The sequence below is a fragment of the Trichechus manatus genome, unplaced genomic scaffold, assembly GCF_000243295.1.
Source record: "Trichechus manatus latirostris isolate Lorelei unplaced genomic scaffold, TriManLat1.0 scaffold00029, whole genome shotgun sequence".
Classification (NCBI taxonomy): domain Eukaryota; kingdom Metazoa; phylum Chordata; class Mammalia; order Sirenia; family Trichechidae; genus Trichechus; species Trichechus manatus.
In genome coordinates, this window is record NW_004443965.1 from 3,125,247 (window position 1) to 3,137,328 (window position 12,082).

Here is a 12,082-nt window from a genome sequence, read left to right on the forward strand (position 1 = left end):
TTACCTTACGAACTGAGCTACTTGATACACCCTTTACCCCAACCAAATAATTAATGACTCCTTGCTGAGCAGGGTGCTTACTAGCATCAGGCACTGTACAAAGGGTCTCATTTTTATCCCCTCACAACTGTGGGTGATAGGTTTTGTTGCAGTCTGTTTTATAGATGAGAAGAGCTTAGGTAGCTTGCTCAAGGTTCTGTTGCTAGTAAAGTAAACCAATGGGAAACAAAGATAGGTCTGCACTATTTAAAAACCCAGCTTTGACTCATTGTTCAGTATTGGCTCCCTTTATATTTGCAAGTCAACACATTGCGTATTCTCTTCCTCAATGACCCCAAACTTGCTCAACCATGAAATTTTATCTCCACTAATCTTATATCTAGAAGAGGAACAATTTTCCCCTTTTGGTGGCTACCTAGGTTCTGTCTAAAACTCAATCCAAAGGCTCCAGACCTCTCCTTGGATTATGTCATGGCTTCCCACTGATCAAGGACTAAAGCCCAATCTCCTCAACAAGATAAACCCTGCTTAACGCAGCCCACATCCTACCTGTCTCGTCTCTTCTTTGGAAATCAGGAGTTCCCCACATACTATGAAGTCACATCATGGTGCCTTTATTTACACAGCACAATATGCCTGAAAGATTCTTCCCACCTTCACTTACCTGGTTACTCACCAATCAGGATAGCCTCCTTCCTCTGAAGTCATCAGGTTCAGCTTAGTACCCCTCTTCCAAGTTACTACATCATCCTATATTCAAATTCTGTGTTCTCTTTCCCCACTAGACTTTGTAAGAGTATTATTACTGATCTTTGTCCCACCATCCCCATCCTTGAACAGCCCAGAAACTAGCAAAGTACCAAGCACACAGCACATGTATAACGAATGCTCCTTCTTGAACTGAAGAGAATGTGACCAAACCTGGTGAGTATGTATAATAGGTGAAGATATCTTTACAATATATAAAGATATTCCTTTTCATGAAGATGATTTTTATGGTTAAAACAATATTTACTTTTAATTGTTAAAAATTATATATATATATATATAATCTCATGTATATATCATTGCTGATGTTAGATGGATCTTGGCTGAAAGCAGAGAATACCGGAAAGATGTTTACCTTTGTTTTACTGACTATGCAAAGGCATTCAACTGTGTGGATCATAATAAATTTATGGATAACATTGTGAAGAACGGGAATTCCAGAACACTTAATTGTGCTCATGAGGAACCTGTACATAGAATAAGAGGCAGTCGTTTGAACAGAACAAGAGGATACTGCATGGTTTAAAATCAGAAAAGGTGTGTGTCAGGGTTTATCCTTTCACCATACTTATTCAATCTGTACGCTGAGCAAATAATCCGAGAAGCTGGACTATATGAAGAACAGGGCATCAGGACTGGAGGAAGACTCATTAACAATCTGCGACATACAGATAGATGACATAATCTTGCTTGCTGAAAGCCAAGAGAACTTGAAGAACTTACTAATGAAGATCAAAGGCTACAGCATTCAGTATGGATTATACCTCAACATAAAGAAAACCAAAATCCTCACAACTGGACCAATAAGCAACATCATACCAAAACAAAACCAAACTTGTTGCCATCAAGTTGACTCTGACTCATAGCTGACCCTATAGGATGGAGTAGAACTGCCCCATAGGGTTTCCAAGGAGCAGCTGGTGGATTCAAACTGCTGATCTTTTGGTTAGCAGCCGAGCTTTTTAACCACTGCGCCACCAGGGCCCCAAGCAACATCATGATAAACGGGAAAAGACTGAAGTTGTCAAGGATTTCATTTTACTTGGATCCACAATCAACACCCATGGAAGCAGCAGTCAAGAAATCAAATGACACACTGCACTGGCAAATCTGCTACAAAAGACCTCTTCAAAAATGTTAAAAAGCAAAGATGTCACTTTGAGGACTAAGGTGGGCCTGACCCAAACCATCGTATTTTCAGTCACCTCATATGCATGCTAAAGCTGGGCAATGAATAAGGAAGACTAAAGAAGAATTGATGCCTTTGAATTATGATGTTGGTGAAAAATATTGAATATATCATGGACTGCCAAAAGAACGAACAAATCAGTCTTCGAAGAAGTACAACCAGAATGCTCCTTAGAAGCAAGGATGATGAGACTGAGTCTCAGCATACTTTGGATATGTTATCAGGAGAGACCAGTGCCTGGAGAAGGACATCATGCTTGTTAAGTAGAGGATCAGTGAAAAAGAAGACCACCCTCAATGAGATAGACTGACAAATTGGCTGCAACGGTGGGCTCAAACATAGTAACAATTGTGAGGATGGCACAGTACCAGGCAGTGTTTCATTCTCTTGTACATAGGGTCGCTATGAGTCAAAACCAAGTTGAGAGCACCTACCAACGTGTGCATGTGTGCACATGCGCGCACACGCACACACCGTCTTAGTTATCTAATGCTGTTACAACAAAAACACCACAAGTGGATGGCTTTAAGAAACAGAAATTTTCTCACAGTTTAGGAGGCTAGGAAGTCCGAATTTAGAGTGCCGGCTCTAGGGGAAAACTTTCTCTCTTTGTTGGGTCTGAAGGAAGGTCCTTGTCTCTTCAGCTTCTGCTTCCTGGTTCCTTGGAAATCTCCATGTGTCTTGGCATCTTATCTTACCCCATCTCTGCTCCTCTGGCTTGCTTGTTTAATCTCTTTTATATATGAGAAGAGATTGACTCTAGATATACCCTACACTAATCCTGCCTCATTAACATAACAAGGACAACCCATTCCCAAATGGTATTATAACCACAGGCATAGAGCTTGAGATTTACAACACATATTTTTGGGAGACACAAGTCAATCCATAACATACACATACACACACACACACACCAAAAAACAAAATCCATTGCCATTGAGTCTATTCTGACTCATAGTGACCTTACAGGACAGAGTAAAACTGTCCCATAGGGTTTCCAAGAAGCGGCTAGCAGATTCAAACTGCTAAGCAGCCAAGCTTTTAACCACTGCGCCATATATATATATATGTAAGAATTCTATTCACAGTTGTTAAATATGATGAACATAAGCTAGGTATTATTCACCAGTTATACTAGTTTGTATGCAATATTAGGTCCACCTGCAAAGAGCTGTAGATACTTCAGCTACAGTACAAAAACATCAGCTAGTGGGCATAAGGGAAGACAGCAGAAACCAGCCTTCACAGGGTTTACTAAACCAGGTTTAACATCAGCCCATTTATCTGACATATTTGGCGTGTCACAAAGTACATATTCTTACACTTCAGTCTATTGATTTAGAACTGGGTGTAAGTTTAAATTTGTTAGCTTCTGAATCTATTTGCTACAGCAAAACAGTCGAAAATCAAAGGTAATAAGGGTGGGGTTAGTGGAAGCTGACAGAACAGTGGCAGCGAAGGAGTCCACACCGTGGTAGAGTCTAGGTTTATCTATTGTAGAGGTAGAACACCCTCACCCTTACCCATCCTTGAGAACTGCACCGTATTACTACGTAGTACTATGACTATTAAAATATTTGAATAATTTGAATAATAACTTACATACCAACCATTAATTTACCCACCAACCACTAATGCCAAAGATGAAGAAACTGAAGATTTTTACCAACTTCTGCAGTTTGAAATTGATCAAATATGTAGTCAAGATGCATTGATAATTCCTGGTGATTGGAATGCAAAGCTGGAAATAAAGACAAAGGACTGATAGCTGGAAAATATGGCTCTGATGATAGAAATGACACCTGAGATCACATGACAGAATTTCAAAAGGCCAATGACTTATTCATTGCAAATACCGTTTTTCAGCAATATAAACAGTGACGATATACATGGATCTTGCCATATGAAATACACAGGAATCAAATCAATTACATCTGTGGAAAGAGATGATGGAGAAGCTCAATATCATCAGTCAAAACAAGGCCAGGGGCCGACTGTGGAACAGACCACCAGCTGCTTATATGCAAGTTCAAGTTGAAGCTCGAGAAAATTAAAAAGTCCATGACAGCCAAAGTATAACCTTGAGTATATTCCACCTGAATTTAGATACCATCTCGAGAACAGATTTGACGCATGAACACTACTGATCGAAGACTAACTAGTTGTGGGATAACATCAAGGACCCTGTACATGAAGAAAAGCAAAAGGTCATTAAAAAGATAGGAAAGAAAGAAAAGACCAAAAGGGATGTCAAAAGAGACTCTGAAACTTGCTCTTGAATGTAGAGTAGCTAAAGCAAATGGAGGAAATGATGACGTAAATGAGCTGAACAGCAGATTTCAAAGGGCGGCTCGAGAAGACAAAGTAAAGTATTATAATGAAATGTGCAAAGACCTGGAGCTAGAAAACCAAAAGGGAAGAAAACGCTCAGCATTCCTCAAGCTGAAAGAACTGAAGAAAAAATTCAAGCCTCAAGTTGCAATACTGAGGGATTCTATGTGCAAAATACTGAAAGATACAGGAAGCATGAAAAGAAAATGGAGGAATACAGAGTCACTATACCAAAAAGAACTGGTCAACGTTCAACCATTTCAAGAGGTAGCATATGATCAAGAAGTGATAGTACTGAAGGAAGAAGTACAAGCTGCAGTGAAGGCATTGGCAAAAAACAAGGCTACAGGAATTGATGGAATACCAGTTGAGATGTTTCAACAAACAGATGCAGTGATGGAAGTGCTCACTTGTCTGTGCCAAGAAATTTGGAAGACAGCTACCTGGCCAACCGACTGGAAGAGATCCGTATTTGTGGCCATTCTAAAGAAAGGTGATCCAACAGAATGCAGAAATTATCAAACAATATCATTAATATCACACATAAGTAAAATTTTGCTGAAGATAATTCCAAAACAGTTGCAAGTGAGGCAGTTCTGTATGATGAAATAATCAGATGCTTCTCAATGTCCCTCTTACGACAAAGACCCGAAAAAACAAGTGAATCGGATATAGATTGCAACTTTGGAACCCTGAGCATCAAAGACAAAGTTGATGAATCGGACCGAGCACCAAGCAGAAGGAGAGACAGTACAAAAACAGCGGACACAGAGAATTCTGGATCACCAGCGCTCTGCTAACAGAACCTATACAGTCTGGCCATACTGAGACAAAGCAAGTAGTGTTCCCAGCCGAAACCCACATCCCCTGGTGCAGCCAAGCAGAAGCAACTCTGCACTCACATCCATCCCACCTCGTACAAGTACACACACACTACCCACTCCACCCACCCCAGCCCCCCATGCCAGAAGCCTATGGGCCCATGGGACCCCTACACTCGGCTCACCCATCCCCCCTCCCTGCACATTATTGCAGTCCGATGACACCCACCACTACCCCACCCCCTAAGCTAGGAGCCCGCAGATTGGGAGCTCCTGCTTCTTCACTCAGCCACCAACAACTGGGACCCACAGACCTGCAATGCCTCCTACTCCCTCCACCCACCTGCGCCAGGGACCTGAGGGCCGACAGTACCTCCTACTCCCTCTAGCCACCTGCACTAGGGGCCTGAGGGCCAGAGAAGCCTCCTACTCCCTCTGGTCACCCATGCTGGGGACCTGAGGGCTGGCAGTGTCTCCTACTCCTTCAACCATCCTGGCTGGGGGCCTAAGGACCGATGGTGCCTCCTACTTTCTCTGCCCACCCATGCTGGAGACCTAAAGATCAGAAGTGCTTCCTACTCCCTCCAGCCAACTGCACCGGGGGCTTGGAGGACCAACCGTGCCACCTATTCCCTCCAGCTACCTGTGCCAGGGGTCTGAGGGCCAGTAGTGCCTCCTACTCGCTCCAGCCATCCCAGCCAGGGGCCCAAGGGTCGGCGGTGCCTCCCACTTTCTACAGCCACCTAAGCCAGGGGCCCGAGGACCAGCTGTACAACCTCCCCCCACAACGCGCTCTAACACACAGGGGCATGCCCTTAAACCAGTCACCTATGGACAGGCAACATTCACCCTGCCTCACCCCCTGCATCGTACCCTCCTGCAACTGGAGGCTTGTGCCTGCTCCAGTCACCACCCACCTGATGACCGACGCCCCAGGCACCCTTGCCCCGACCACCCAGCAATTGGCAGAGCACACACACAACATCCAACCCTCTGCACCCAGGTGACTGGCCAGACAGATACATTACTTTACCAGAAATGCTAGCTATATCCTCAGCAGCCCAGCAAGACCAGAGAACAGAGACCCACACTCATACACCCAGTCGCTGCCCCAACCACCCAGAGACATGAGGTGAGAATTTCAATGGGGACAAATTAGTGATGAGGGTAATACACACACCCAGCCTACTCAGATATATCAAAACAAAATAAAAATTCAGGATGCAAAAAACAAACATACAATAAATAAATAAGTATAATAACATCTTGATGTCTTGGAGACAATAGACAAGCTCAAATCACATAAAGGAGGATGAGATGGCTCCAGCAAGTGACCAAAATAAAGAACTAGAAAACCTCCCAGAGGACAAAATGGCAATGGAACTACCTGATAAGGAATTCAAAAGACTAATATAGAGGGCTCTCCAAGAGAGCCCTGGTGGTGCAGTGGTTAAGCACTTGGCTGCTAACCAAAACATCAGCAGTTTGAATCCACCAGCCACTCTTTGGAAACCACACTGGGCAGTTCTACTCTGTCCTATAGGGTCGCTGTGAGTTGGAATTGACGGGGCTCTCCAAGAAATCAAGAAAGAGATCAAGGAAAACACAGACAAAACCAAGGGAAACATATACAAAATCAAGGAAAACAGACAAAGCAATAGAAGAATTAAGGAAAACAGTACAAGAACAAAATGACAAAATAAACAATTAGAAAACATACAATTGTATAGACTGCAAATAGAAATCCAAAAGATTAACAATAATATTTCAGAAATACACAACTCAAAAGAAGGATATAGGAGCAGAACTGAAACAAGGGAAGACCAAATCAGTGAATGTGAAGACACATCTCTTGACACCAATTTGTTTGAGGAAAAATTAGAAAAAAGAATGAAGAAAGCCTAAGAATTATGTGGGACACTATCAAGGGGAAAAATCTGCATGTGACTGGAGTTCCAAACAGGTGAGTCAATGGAAAACACAGAGAGACTTGTTGAAGATTTGCTGCCAGAAAACTCCTCTAATATTATGAAATATGAGAAGTCAACAAACTCCATACTGAATAGACCCCAAAAGAAAGTCACCAAGATATATCATAATAAAACATGCCAAAACCAAAGACAAAGAAAACTCACCTAAAAGAGGAACCAGTAAGACTAAGCTCCGATTACTCAGCAGAAACCATGCAGGCAAGAAGACAATGGGAAGACATATATAAAACCTTGAAAGAAAAAAAATTGCCAACCAAGAATTATATATCCAGCAAAATTGTCTCTCAAATATGATGATGTAATTTAGGACATTTCCAGATAAATAGAAATCAAGGGAATTTGTAAAAACCAGACCAAACATATAAGAAATATTGAAGGGAGTCCTTTGGATAGAGAACCAAAAACATCGGACAACAACCTGAGATTAGGACACAGGACAGCATCAGGAAGATACCAACCCAGATAAAGAATTCTCAAAAATAAAACAAAGCTAAGAGACTGAAAACAGGGAACCAGAAACATCAATCTGTAAATGACAACATCAAAACAAAAAAGAGGGAATAAATGGTGTAGTTATAGAAATGTCACATGGAGAGGAAATAAAAGTGATATCAAGAAATAAAAGACTGGATCTCGTAAGTGGACAAAGGAATGATAATGTGGAAACAGCTGGAGGTCTGAATAGGTAGTTGAATCTAGTTATGATCAGTGTTGGATGAGAGAAAAGCCTGGGAATTCTCTGCATGTAGGATTTAAAAATAAGCAAAGATGTTCCATTTCTACATAGCTGAGGCCCTTATTGACAATAACGGGGTGCTTAATAAATAATAAAACTTAGTCATAGGTCCTAGTTAAAACAGAATTGGAGCACTAGATATGCTAGTTAGAGAATTAAGCTTGGGAAAAGCCTGTCAGAAATAGACCAACCTGGTTTTAAATCCCCACCCCTCCACTTCCTGGCTGTGCTACCTTGGATTTTACAATGTGAGAACCTGCCCCACCACCCTAGAGAGCCAGGATGCAAGTCTATTCCAACCCCAAGTACAGCTCTGTGATGGTTAAGACTGTGTCAGCTTGGCTAGGCCATGATTCTCAGTGTTTATGTGTGATCACTACCATAATGGGATCTGCTGTTGAGTGGCCGATCAGTTGAAAGGGAGTTTCCTTGGGGGTGTGGCCTGCATCCAAACATAAGCAGATGTTCTGGCTTTTTGCTCACTCTGGATCCTGTGGCTGCCTGTTTTCTGACCTCCGGTTCTTGGGACTTGAGCTATCAGCTTACCTGCTGATCTTGGGATTCGTCAATCTTCACAGCCTGTGAGCAAGAGCCCTGCTCTGGGACCTGCCGATCTTGGGTTCACCAGCCCCTGTGGCTATGTGAATTGGGAGAAGCCTTTATTTTGATCCACGGACTTGGGATGTTCTAGCCTCTCTGTGTGAGCCGTTTCCTTGATATAAATCTCTCTCTGTATATATTTACACATTTTACTGGTTTTGCTTCTCTGGAGAACCCAGCCTAAGACAAGCTCCTTCCCTTCCCCACAGGCTCTGAACCCCGCTGCAAGGGCTGTGGGGCCCACTTTGCCAACACAGCCAAGAAGCAGATCTGCTTGGATACAAGAAAAATTTCTACATGACCTGTTTGAGCCAAGTGGGGAATGGGCCCCCACTCTGCCTTCTCCATCAACGATTCCAAGCCACAGCCTTTCAGCGGGAAGGGCTCATGGAGATGAAGGTGAATGACCTGAGGGACTATCTCAGCCTCCATAACATCTCTACTGAAATGTGCCAGGAGGAGCTGGTGTTCTTGGTGCTTGACTAGCAGCCTGTAATCTCCCAGGAGGGCAGGACTCATGCCCCTACCTTGTCCTTCGACTTCCCTGAGCAGCAGGCCTTCCTGACCCAGCCTCACACCAGCACAGCACCTCCTACCTCACTCAACCTCCTTTCTTCACCTGCACAATCCACTTCTGCTCCCCAAGCCCAGGCTCAGGAAAGCCAGCAGGCTAATGGCCATGTGTCTCAGGACCAAGAGGAACTCGTCTACTTGAAGAGCACAGCCAGAGCACCTGCTGAGGAAGAGACCCAGTCCATTGACTCAGAGGATAGCTTTGTCCCAGGCTGGAGGGCCTCTCTGTCTGACCTGAACAACATGGAGAACACTGAAGCGCTGACTGTGTGGCAGCTGAATGAGATCCTGGCTCACAACTTTGTCAACTACAAGGGCTGCAGTGAGAAGTGGGAGTTGATGGAGAGGGCGACATGGCTACACAAAGACAAGAAAGGACTCCAGCACCTGGTGTGTGGTGCTGAAGATCAAAATGAGGGAGCAGTGCCACCTGGCCAGGAGGAGAACCTGTGTAAGATCTGAATGGATTCACTCATTGACTGTGTTCTGCTGGAGTGTGGCCACATGGTAACCTGTACCAAGTGTGGCAAGCACATGAATGAGTGTCCCATCTGCCAGCAGTACGTGATCCAAGCTGTGCTTGTCTTCGGATGGAGAGGGCTTGCACCAGCTTCTTCAGTGCCTTACAGGGACACAGCTTTAAGTGTCTACGCTCAGGGTTGGCCAGCTTGCAGAGGGGCGTGTTAACAGAAGAAAATTTGCAGTCATCCCAAGACTAAGGCAGGTAAAAAGCCTTGTCACTCCTGGGCATGCCCATCTTGCCACTGGTTGTACCTCTTGGCTAACAAAGCCCCTGAAGCCAGTGGGATTGGTAAAAATTGCATGGGCAAGACCCTGTTTCAATGATCTTGGGATGATTATGGTAACTTATGAACAGAGACTTTCCAGAACTTGAGGGGGAAAAAAGAATGAAATAAAAAACTGGTTTAACCTTAGGAAGATAAAGGTAAATTTCAATGTAACCACAAGAAAAGTTAACAAACCGACTCATCAAAATAAAAAAGAAAAACATAAAGACTCAGTAAACACAAAGTCAACAACTAGAGAAATGAAAAGAAAATCCATATACCAAAAGAAATCAGCGCAGAAAATTAAGTAGAACAAAGAAGCTGTCAACGCCACAAAATGGCAGTAATTACACTCATGTCTATTGATAATCATACTGAATTTAAATGGCTTAAATGCACCAGTAAAGAGACAGAGAGTGGCAGAATAGATTAAAAAACATGACCCATTAATATGCTGTCTACAAGAGACAAACCTTAGACACAAAGACACAAACTAAAACTCAAAGGATGGAAAAAAATACATCAAGCAAGCAATAACCAAAAAAGAGCAGGAGTGGCAACAGTAATCTCTAATAAAATATATTTTAAGACAAAATCTAGCATGAAAGATAAGGAAGGACATTATATAATGATTAAAGGGTCAATCCACCAGCAGGACATAACCATAATAAATACATACGCAGTCAATGACATGGCTCCAAAATACATAAAAGAAACTCTAACAGCATTGAAAAGAGAAATAGACAAGTTCAACACTAATAGTAGGCGATTCAACACACCACTTTCAGCAAAGGACAGAACATCTAGAAAGAAACTCAAGAAAGATACAGAAGATCTAAATGCCATAATCAACCAACTCAACTTCATAGGTATATACAGAAAACTCCACCCAATAGCAGCAAAGTATATATTCTTTCCCAATGCACATGGAAAATTCTCCAGAACAGACCACATTATAGGCCACAAAGAAAGCCTTAACAAAATCCCAAACATCAAAATAATGCAAAGCATTTTCTCTAATCACAACACCATAAAAGTAGAAATGAGTAACAGGAATAGCAAGGGAAGAAAATCAAATACATGGAAATTGAATAACACTTTGCTTAAAAACCACTGGGTAACAGAGGAAATCAAAAAATTCCTAGAATCAAATAAGAATGAAAACACATCTTACCAAAACCTTTGGGACACAGCAAAAGCAGTGCTCAGAGGTCAATTTATACCACTAAATGCACACATCAAAAAAGAAAGGCCCAAAATCAAAACATTAACCCTACAACTCAAACAAATAGAAAGACAACGGCAAAAGAAGCCTACAGTCACCAGAAGAAGGTAAACAATAAAAATTAGAGCACAAATAAATGAAATAGAGAACAGAAAAACAACAGGAAGAATCAACAAGACCAGAAGTTGGTTCTTGGAAAGGATCAACAAAATCAACAAACCATTGGCCATTCTGAGAAAAGAAAAGATGGAGAGGAAGCAAATAACCTAAATAAGAAATGAGATGGGTGACATAACAACAGAACCAACTGAAATAAAAAGGATCATAATAGAATACCACAAAAAAATTGTACTCCAACTTATTTGAAATCCTAGAGGAAATGGACAAATTTTTAGAAATACACTACCTACCTAAACTAACACAAACTGAGGTAGAAAAACTGAACAGACCCATAACAAAAAAAGAGACTGAAGAGGTAATTTAAAAAAACTCCCAACAAAAAAAACCCCTGGCCCAGCTGTTTCACTAGAGAATACTACCATTCAGAGAAGAACTCTCATCAGTACTAATCAAACTATTTCACAACATAGAAAATGAAGGAATATTCCCAAATTCATTCTATGAGGCCAAAAAAAACCCTGATACAAAGCCAGGCAAAGGCACCACACAAAAAAAGAAAATTATAGACTAACATCCCTCATTAATACAAAATTCTCAACGAAATTATAGCCAATAGAATACAACAGCATATTAAAAAAATAATACATCACAACCAAGTAGGATTCATACAAAGTATGAAAGGATGGTTCAACATTAGAAAATCGATCAACGTAATCCACCACATTAAAAAAAAAGAATCACATGATTGTCTTAATCAGTGCTGAAAAGTCATTTAAAAGGCATTACTAATAAAAACTCTCAGCACAATAGGAATAGAAGGGAAATTTCACAACATAATGAAGGCATTTATAGAAAACCAACAGCTAACATTATTCTCAACAGAAACAGACTGAAAGCATTCTCCTTGAGAATGGAAACCAGACAAGGATGCCCTTTG

General features: G+C 41.8%; 1 pseudogene; it reads left to right on the forward strand.

Annotated features, from left to right (window-relative positions):
• Positions 1 to 5,627: 5,627 nt before the first annotated feature.
• On the forward strand, positions 5,628 to 10,006 carry LOC101359095 (E3 ubiquitin-protein ligase rififylin pseudogene; annotated as a pseudogene).
• The last annotated feature ends 2,076 nt before the right edge of the window (positions 10,007 to 12,082 follow it).